We start from the raw sequence: 9,733 nt of genomic DNA on the forward strand, positions 1-9,733 counted from the left end.
GATTTTAAAGGTGGTTTATTTGCTCTAGAAGTTTCCTGTTAAGAGTTTTTCGGGTTCTTGGATAGAATCTTATCATCTGCAAGTAAAGAGAACTTGACTCGTTTGTTTCCTTCTTAGACCCTGTTGCTCTCCTTCAGTTGTCTTAGTGCGCTGGCTGAGGGTTCAAGTACTATGTCGAGTAGGTTTGGAGAAGGTAGTCTTCATTCTTTTGTTCCTTATTTAGTGGAATTGCTTTGAGTTTCTCTCTGCTCATATGCAGATATTAAATGGTTTTCTCTGCATTTGTAATGCTGTAATGTTGAGATGTATTTAAAAGCCTTTTCTGTATCTAATGAGGTTGTCATGAGGATTTTGCATTTAAGATTGTTTATAAGGTATATTAAATTTATTGAATTATATGTTTCCGTATGCCTACACCTCTGGGATAAACACATTTAATTACTTTGCATAATAATCTGTGTGTGTGTGTGTGTGTGTGTGTGTGTAGGTGTGTGTGTGTGTGTGTTGGATTGAGTTTGCATGTATATCCCAGCGGACTCAGATTTTTATTTTGAAATTCATAGCTTACTGAGCATAATGTACAGCAACTCCACTTAAAATCTTATATGAATATCAATAGGTAGATGGATAGACAATAAATAGAGAAATAGATGTATAGGTAGTTAGATAAATACATAGATATATAGATGATAGATACATAGACACATAAATAGATAGATACATAAATACATAGACTGATACATACAGGACAAATGAAAAAGAAATAAAGGATATAGAAGAATATTTGAGAAAGCCATATGGAAACCTATTAAAGGCACATAAAGACTTTACAGTTAGTTATACAAGCCATTATCCTTTCTCATACCCTACCAACCCTATTCATACTTAAATCTCCCTCTCTACTACTCATCTTCCTTCCTTCCTTAGGGTCTTTTTTCCCTCTCCCCACCAAAGAACCCTTTCTAGTTACCTGGATTCTACAGGTACTCGAAAGTTAACACACAAGTCAATATTTGAAGCTAACACCTGTAAATGCCAAGCAGTGGTGACACAGGCCTTTATTCCCAGTACTGGGGACTCTGCACTGAAGGCAGAGGCATGCACATCTAGTCGTGAGTGTGTGTGTGTGTGTGTGTATTTGCACGCGCGCGTGACAACATGTGATGATTGCCTTTCTGGGTTTTGTTACCTCACTCAGTTTTCCAGATCCATCTCTTTATCTCCCCATTTCATAGTTTTATAATTGAATGAAATTACATTTTTGCCATCTATTAATCAGCTGATAGACATCTACACTGTTTCCTTGCCTTAGTTATTATGAATAAAGCATCAATGTGCATGAGAGCGTATGTGTCTCTGTTGTAGAGTATTGAGTCCTTGGGGTATAAGCCCAGGAAACATGGTGGATTTACATCTGGCTTTCTGATGAACCACCACACTGATTTCCATAGTATTTGCACTAATTTGTAAACTGCTACCAGATTTTATGAGATTTGTCAGTTTCTCATATTCTTACTAGTATTTGTTATCTTCTATTTTGAGTGTGTTAAGATCAGATGACATCATTAAGAAGTTTTAATTTGCAATTCCCTGATGGCTCAGGACACTGAACACTTCTATAAATACTTCTTAGTTACATGAGTTTCTTCTTCTTATTCTGTTACATTCCTTAGCCTACATTGATTTTTTCCCCTTAGTGTTTAGTCTGTTTATTGATTCATTCATTTATATATTTATTTATGTTTATTTATTTAATCAATTTACATCCTGATTTTGCCCATCTCTTCTCTTCCCAATCCCATCTTTACAGATCCCTTTTCCCATTCTCCCATCCAGTTTTTTAATTTCTTGCATGTTTTAGACACCAACACATTTTCAAACAGCTGGCTGGCAAATACCTATATTCCCACTTAATATGCTGTCACTTAAGTCACTCAAGAGATTTCTTTGAAGTACAAAAGCTTTTAAATTTCATTATGTACCATTCGCTGAATGTTTTCCTAATTTCTTTGCAGAAGGTCCTTACTTGCGCCTAAATCAGAGAACGAGTTTCTGTAGAAACATTAAAATAGACCCATATTTGCCACTTTGCAATCCGAGTGGATCAAGGACATCAACATAAAACTGAGTCTAATAGAAGAGAAAGTAGTAAAGAACTTTGCACTCATTGACACAGGGGGAAATATCCTAAACAGACTTCCAATTGCTAAGGAATTGATAAATGGGATCTAATGAAACTAGAAATTTCTTAAAGGCAAAGGACATAGTAAACAGGGCAAATCAGCAACCAACAGATTGCGGACAAAAAGTCTTCACTAACCCACATTTGATAGAGGGGCTAATATTCAAAATATAAAAAGAATTCAAGTAGGAAACAACCAAAAAATACCCCCAAATAATCCAATAAAAATTGGGGTATATAACTAAACTGAGAAATTACAACAGAGGAATCTCAAATGGCTGAGAAATACCTAAATCAAACCTAAGGATAATAGATATAGAGAGAATGAAGACTCCCAAATTAAAGGGCCAGTAAATATCTTCAACAAAAATATAGAAGAAATCTTCTGTAACTTAAAGAAGAGATACTCATAAATATTCAAGAAGCATACAGAACTCCGAATAGATTGGACCAGAAAAGAAACTCCTCCTGTCACATAATAGTCAAAACACCAAATGCACAAAACAAAGAAAGAATATTAAAAGCAGTAAGGGAAAAAGGTCAAGTAACATATAAAAACAGACCTATAAGAGCTATACCAAACTTCTCACCTGAGACTATGAAAGCCAGATAATCCCAGGCAGAAGTTATACAGACCCTAAGAGAACACAAATGCCAGGCCAGGCTACTATATCCAGAAAAACTCTCAATTAACATAGATGGAGAAACCAAGATATTCCATGACAAATCCAAACTTACATAACATCTGTCTACAAATCCAGCCCTACAAAGGAAAATAAATGGAAAACTCCAGCACAAGGAGGGAAACTACACCCTAGAAAAAGCAAAAAAGTAATCTTGCTATGAAACCAAAGGAGGAGACACACAAACATAATTCCACCTCTAACAATGGAAATAACAGGAAGCAACAATCACTATTCCTTAATATCTCTTAATATCAATGGTCAATTCTACAATAAAAAGACATAGACTAACAGAGTGGATACATAAAGAGGACCCAGCATTTTGCTACATACGGGAAACACAACTTAGAGAAAAAGACAGACACTACCTAAGAGTAAAAGACTGGAAAACAAATTCAAGCAAATGGTATGAAGAAACAAGCTGGAGAAGCCATTCTAAAAGGGAATAAAATAAAGTTTCAACCAAAATTCATCAAAAAAGATAAGGAAGGACACTTCATATTCATCAAAGAAAAAATCCACCAAGATGTACTCTCAATTCTAAATATCTATGCTCCAAATGAAAGGGCACCTACATTTATAAAAGAAACCTCACTAAATCTCAAATCACACAATGCACCTCACACAATAGTAATAGGAGCTTTCAACACCCCACTCTTATCAATGGACAGATCATGAAAACAGAAATTAAACAGACAAATAGAGAAACTAACAGAAGTAATGAACAACATGGAATTAACAGACATTTATAGAACATTTCAACCTAAATCATATGATACAACTTCTTCTCAGACAATCATGGTACCTTCTCCAAATAAAATATGTAATAAAACATACAAAAGAACAATCATCCATCTTAAATAGGCTTCATTTCATAGATTAATTCAGAGATGGCTCCAATAAATAAATAAATTAATGTAATTTATGGCATAAAAGTATACCAGAACAAAATCATTTTATCATTTCTTTTAACACAAAAAGTGTCTTTGATAAAAATTGGAATTTTATCAACATTTTATTAACAACCTTTCACCACAACAACACTTGAATGACCTTATCTCACAACAATAGAGGCTGTCCATGACATGTAACTAGTATCATATTAAATGCAGAAGAGCTTGAAGCACTCCCTGGAAGGTCGGGATACAGACAAGCATGCTTCCTGTCACCATTTGTATTTAGTGTAGAGCTGCAGTGTATGACATTCTAAAGCAATAACATGAGGAGGCAGTAAGAGACATTCAAATAGGAAAGGGAGAAGTCACAGCATTCCTACTTGTAGAGAATTTGATTTTAAATGTCAGGGACTGCAAGTAATTCTTAGAGCTGATAATCATATTCACCAAAGTGGAGTTTACAAATTAGCAACTCCAAATCCACTGTTTATCTGTAGAACAAAGACAGACTAAGAACGAAATCAGGAAAACATTGTAACTTCTAATAATCTTACAGCAAACAAACACACAAACCTTGAAATAAACCAAGAAAATGAAATAGGTCTATCATGAAAACTTTAAAATTCTAAAGTATGAAACACCAGAAGATGAAAAGATCTCTACTACTGCATAACAGTTTGTAAGATTAATATTGTACATGTGGATTTCTACCAAAAATTGTATGTATTCCCTGAAAATCTCCTCAAAATACAATCCAAATCTGCATGGAAATATATTAAACCTTAAAATTTGTGCAGAAAATCCAAAGTGAAAAGATGATCAAAATGACTGATAATAACATAGGGCTAGAGGTGTCACAATTCCTTGTTCAAAGTTACATTAGAGAACCACGGTAATAAAAATGCCATGGTGCAAAAAAAAGAGATAACTATTAGTGCTTTATTAGTTGAATGGATTTGAGGATTCAGATATAAGTCCTCATTCTTAATAACTGAAAACATAAATTTGATAAAAGGCTACATCCTTAACAGTGGTCTTTTGGAAAACTGGGTAACCATAGGTAATCTGATGAAAGTTTATTCTTTTGCCTCATCCCCACACATCACATATTTCCAAATGTATTGATAATCTTAATATCAAACCTCAAATTTTGAAACTCGTTCTCTGATTTAGGTGCAAGTAAGGACCTTCTGCAAAGAAATTAGGAAAACATTCAGCGAATGGTACATAATGAAATTTAAAAGCTTTTGTACTTCAAAGAAATCTCTTGAGTGACTGAAGTGACAGCATATTAAGTGGGAATATAGGTATTTACCAGCCAGCTGTTTGAAAATGTGTCCAAAACATGCAAGAAATTAAAAAACTGGATGGGAGAATGGGAAAAGGGATTTGTAAAGATGGGATTGGGAAGAGAAGAGATGGGCAAAATCAGGATGTAAATTGATTAAATAAATAAACATAAATAAATATATAAATGAATGAATCAATAAACAGACTAAACACTAAGGGGAAAAAAGGAGAATTTGAGCTTCCTGTTGTGGTAAATACCAAAAATAAACACACACCTTCACCATCAATGAGCCTTATGGCCTTTAGCAGGGTAATTTATAAAAGAAATTGAACAACTTTTATCAATTCTAATACCAATAGGCAACTTATCAAACTAGGACTTTAGCCCAAAATATATCAATCTGTCAAGCTCTTTACCCGGAGCCTCAGATAATTATTTAACCTTAATACCAAAAATTTATATTGATCTGTTAAGCTCTCTACCTGGAGCCTCAGATCTTTATTGAACCTTAATACATTGTAAATATCACAGTTCTCTACTTGGAGTCAGTGAATAATTCTGAAACATGGGTAAAAATCCCCACATGATTTGGGTAATCTCTGTACTCTCTTCTTAAAAACAAACTTAAATCACCTTCTAATAATACCTGTCATTAAGAAGTAACTTGTCTAACTATGATTTCAATCCAAAATTCCCCTGGAGCCCATGTTAGAAGGAATATGAGTATACTGAAAAGCATTTGAAATAACTTTCTTTAAAAAGGAACTTTAATCTCTAACTCTCTGAGCTGACACTACTTAACACACAACAGGGGACCTATAGCCCTCAAGCCTTTGTTTAAGGTTCCTGCCCTTGTGCCATCATATCAACCAACATGGCACTGGCCCCCTCTTACTTAGAAAATAAAACTTTCTCTCAACTCTTAGGATTACTAGTGGATTCTAGCCCATTATGTTGGTTCGCCATCTGCTACTGTAAAATTACCATCTGTTGCTATAAAATTAATTTTAAAAAAGGCTATTTTTTACCCCCAGTAGGTCCAGCAACCTGGTAGATTTCTTCATCTCAAACAGCAAAGCATCTAACCCACTCTTCTCCATCCCATATCACACTGGCTATGGCTTCTCTCCAAGCCTGGCAGCAATCTCTCTACCCATCTAGTTCCCAAGGCAGGCTGCCATCATGCCAGAAACACACATCTCAACTCTGTGGTCGCCCAGTGTCTCTAGCAGACACACAGTCTCTTAAACTTGAATCCCTACATAAAAGAACACACAACACAATAACCTCTGATCCAATTGATAAGATATAATTGCCCACCTCAACATACACATCCATCCCTTAAGAATATTCATAACAACCTGTAAATACACAGAGTAGAATCTTAACATCAGCCTCCATGTTCTCTCCACAGCTTCCTCTGCTTTCCCCTTCCAGGGTCTTCCTATTCCATCAAACGTTTCTCCCACCCATCCTTCCTTATCATCCAATGACAGTCCTGGTTCTATCTTGTACCTGCTTTCACCTGCGTAATGACATCATTCCACACTGTACTAAATTCCTTGCATGTTTTATTAATACTGCTGTAGTAGAGCTTGATGTCAGGGATTGTGATTCCCCCAGCCCGTCTTTTATTGTTTACAATTATTTTCGCTATTCTGGGTTTTTTTGCCTTTCAATTTGAATTTGAGAATTGCTCTTTCTCTCTTTCTTCCTTTCTTTCTTTCTTTCTTTCTTTCTTTCTTTTCTTTTCTTTTCTTTTTTTTTTTTGTGGAAACTCCAGTGGTTCTTTTATTGTTCAGGATTGTTTTGCCTAATTTATATTTTTGTTTTTTCATATGAAGTTGATAGTTGTCCTTTCAAGATCTTTCCACTCTTTGAACAATTGTCTTGTGATCTTGATGGGGATTGCATTGAATCTGTTGATTGCCTTTGGTGGGATGGCCATTTCTACTATGTTAATTCTGCCAATCCATTAGCATGGGAAATCTCTCCATTTTCTAAGAGCTTTGATTTCTTTCTTGAGAGATTGGAAATTAATGTCAAACAGATCTTCCAGTTGCTTGTTTAGAGTTACCCCGAGATACTATATTTTATATTTTGTTTAATATTTATATTATTTTATTATTGTTTCTAATTATTTATTTATATTATTTATATATTTATGTTTATATTATTTAAAATATAATGTTTATACTTATATAAATATTATATTTATATTATTTATCTTTATATTAGTTTATATTATATAAATATTTAATATTTTATATTATTTGAGGCTCTTGTGAAGGGAGTCATTTCCTTAATTTTTTCTCAGTCTGTTTATCATTTATAAAAAGGAAGGCTACTGATTTATTTGAGTTAATTTTATATCTAACCACTTTGCTGAAATTGTTTATACTGTGGACAATTTCTCTGGTTGAATTTTTGAGGTCATTTAGGTATGCTATCATGTCATCTGAAAGTAATGATACCTTTAGTTCTTCTTTGCCAATTTATATCCTCTTGATCTCTTTTTCTTGTTTTATTGTTCTAGCTAGCACATTGAGGATTATATAGAATAGATATGTAGAGAGTAAGCATCCTTGTCTCTTCCCCAACTTAAATGGGATTGCTTCAAGTATCTCTCCATTTAATTTAATATTGCCCGTTGGTTTCCAGTTGCTTTTATTGCTTTGGTATGGGCTTTGAATTCTTTTTTTTTTTTTTTGGTTCTTTTTTTCGGAGTTGGGGACCGAACCCAGGGCCTTGCGCTTCCTAGACAAGCGCTCTACCGCTGAGCTAAATCCCCAACCCCTGGGCTTTGAATTCTTGATCTCTCCAATACTTTCAATATGAAAGTTGTATTTTGTCAAATGTATTTTCTGCATATGAGGAGATGATCATGTGATTTATCTCTTTGAATTTACTTATTATAGAGAATTAATGGATTTTCTTTTTCTTTTTTTTTTTTTTCGGAGTTGGGGACCGAACCCAGGGCCTTGCGCTTGCTAGGCAAGCGCTCTACCACTGAGCTAAATCCCCAACCCCGATGGATTTTCATATATGGAACAAACCTTGCAACCCTGGGATGAACCCTGCTTGACCAAGGTGAGTGATGGTTTGATGTGTTCCTGGATTTGGTTTGCAAGAATTTTATTGAGTATTTTTGCATCGATATTCATAAGTGATATTAGTCTGAAGGACTCTTTTTTTTGGACAGGTCCTTCTGCATTTTATGTCTCAGAATAATATGTGGCTTCATAGAATGAATTAGGTAATGTTCCTTCTGTTTCTATTTTATGGAATAGTTTGAGAAATATTGGTATTAAATCTTTTTCGATGGCATGGTAGAATTCTGCACTAAACTGTCTGACCCAGGCTTTATTGGTTGGGAGATTTTTAATGACTTTTTATATTTCCTTATGGGATATGGGCCTGTTCAGATAGGTAACAAACTCTTGATTTAACTTTCATATGTGGTATCTCTCTAAAAATCACCCATTTCGTCTAGATTTTCCAGTTTTATTAATTATAGGTTTTGTAGTAAGATCTGATTTTTCCATTTTTATTAAATTGAGCATTTCTTATTTACATTTCAAATATTATTCCATTTCCTGGTTTCCTGTCCATCAGCCCCCTAAACTCTCTCCCTCTCCTTCTATATGGGTGTTCCCCTCCCAATCCACCCCCCATTACTCCCCTCCACATTAATCCCCTACACTAGGTGTCCAACCTTGGCAGGACCAAGGGCTTCCCCTTAAATTGGTGCCCCAAAAAGGCTATTCACTGCTACTTATGCACTTGGAACCCAGGTTCAGTCCATGTATAGTCTGTGGGTAGTGGTTGACTCCCTGGAAGCTCTGCTTGGTTGGCATTGTTGTTCTTACACGGTTGCAAGACCCTTCAGCTCTTTAAGTCCTTTCTCTAATTCCTCAAACAGGTCTCCCATTCTCAGTTCAGTGGTTTGCTGCTAACATTCGCCTCTGTATTTGACAGGTTCTGGCTGTGTCTATCAGGAGAGATCTATATCCAGTTCCTGTCAGCACTTCTTTGCTTCACCCATCTTATCTAGTTTTGGTGGCTGTATATGTATGGGCCATATGTGGGGCAGGCTCTGAATGGCTGTTCCTTCAGCCTCTGCTCTAAACTTTGCCTCCCTATCCCTTCCTATGGATAATTTTGTTTCCCTTTTAAAGAAGGAGTGAAATATCCACATTTTGGTAATCCTTCTTGAGTTTTGTGTGGTCTGTGCATTGCATATTGGGTAATTTGAGCATTTGACAATATCCATTTATGAATGAGAGCATACCATGTGTGTTTTTCTGTGATTGGGTCGTGACCACACTCAGGATGACATTTTCTAGTTCCATCCATTTGCCTATCAATTTCATAAAGTCATTGTTTTTGATAGCTGAGTAGTACTCCATTGTATAGATGTATCACATTTTCTGTATCCATTCCTCTGTTGATGGCCATTTGGGTTCTTTCCAGCTTCTGGCTATTATAAAGAAGGCTGCTATGAACATAGTGGAGCATGTGTCTTTGTTATATGTTGGGGCATCTTTTGGGTATATGCCCATGAGAGGTATAGCTGGGTCCTCAGGTAGTGCAACATCCAATTTTCTGAGGAACCTCCAGACTGATTTCCAGAATGGTTGTACCAGTTTGCAATCCCACCAACAATGGAGGAGTGTTCCTC

The sequence above is a fragment of the Rattus norvegicus genome, chromosome 9 (genome assembly GCF_036323735.1).
Source record: "Rattus norvegicus strain BN/NHsdMcwi chromosome 9, GRCr8, whole genome shotgun sequence".
Taxonomy (NCBI): domain Eukaryota; kingdom Metazoa; phylum Chordata; class Mammalia; order Rodentia; family Muridae; genus Rattus; species Rattus norvegicus.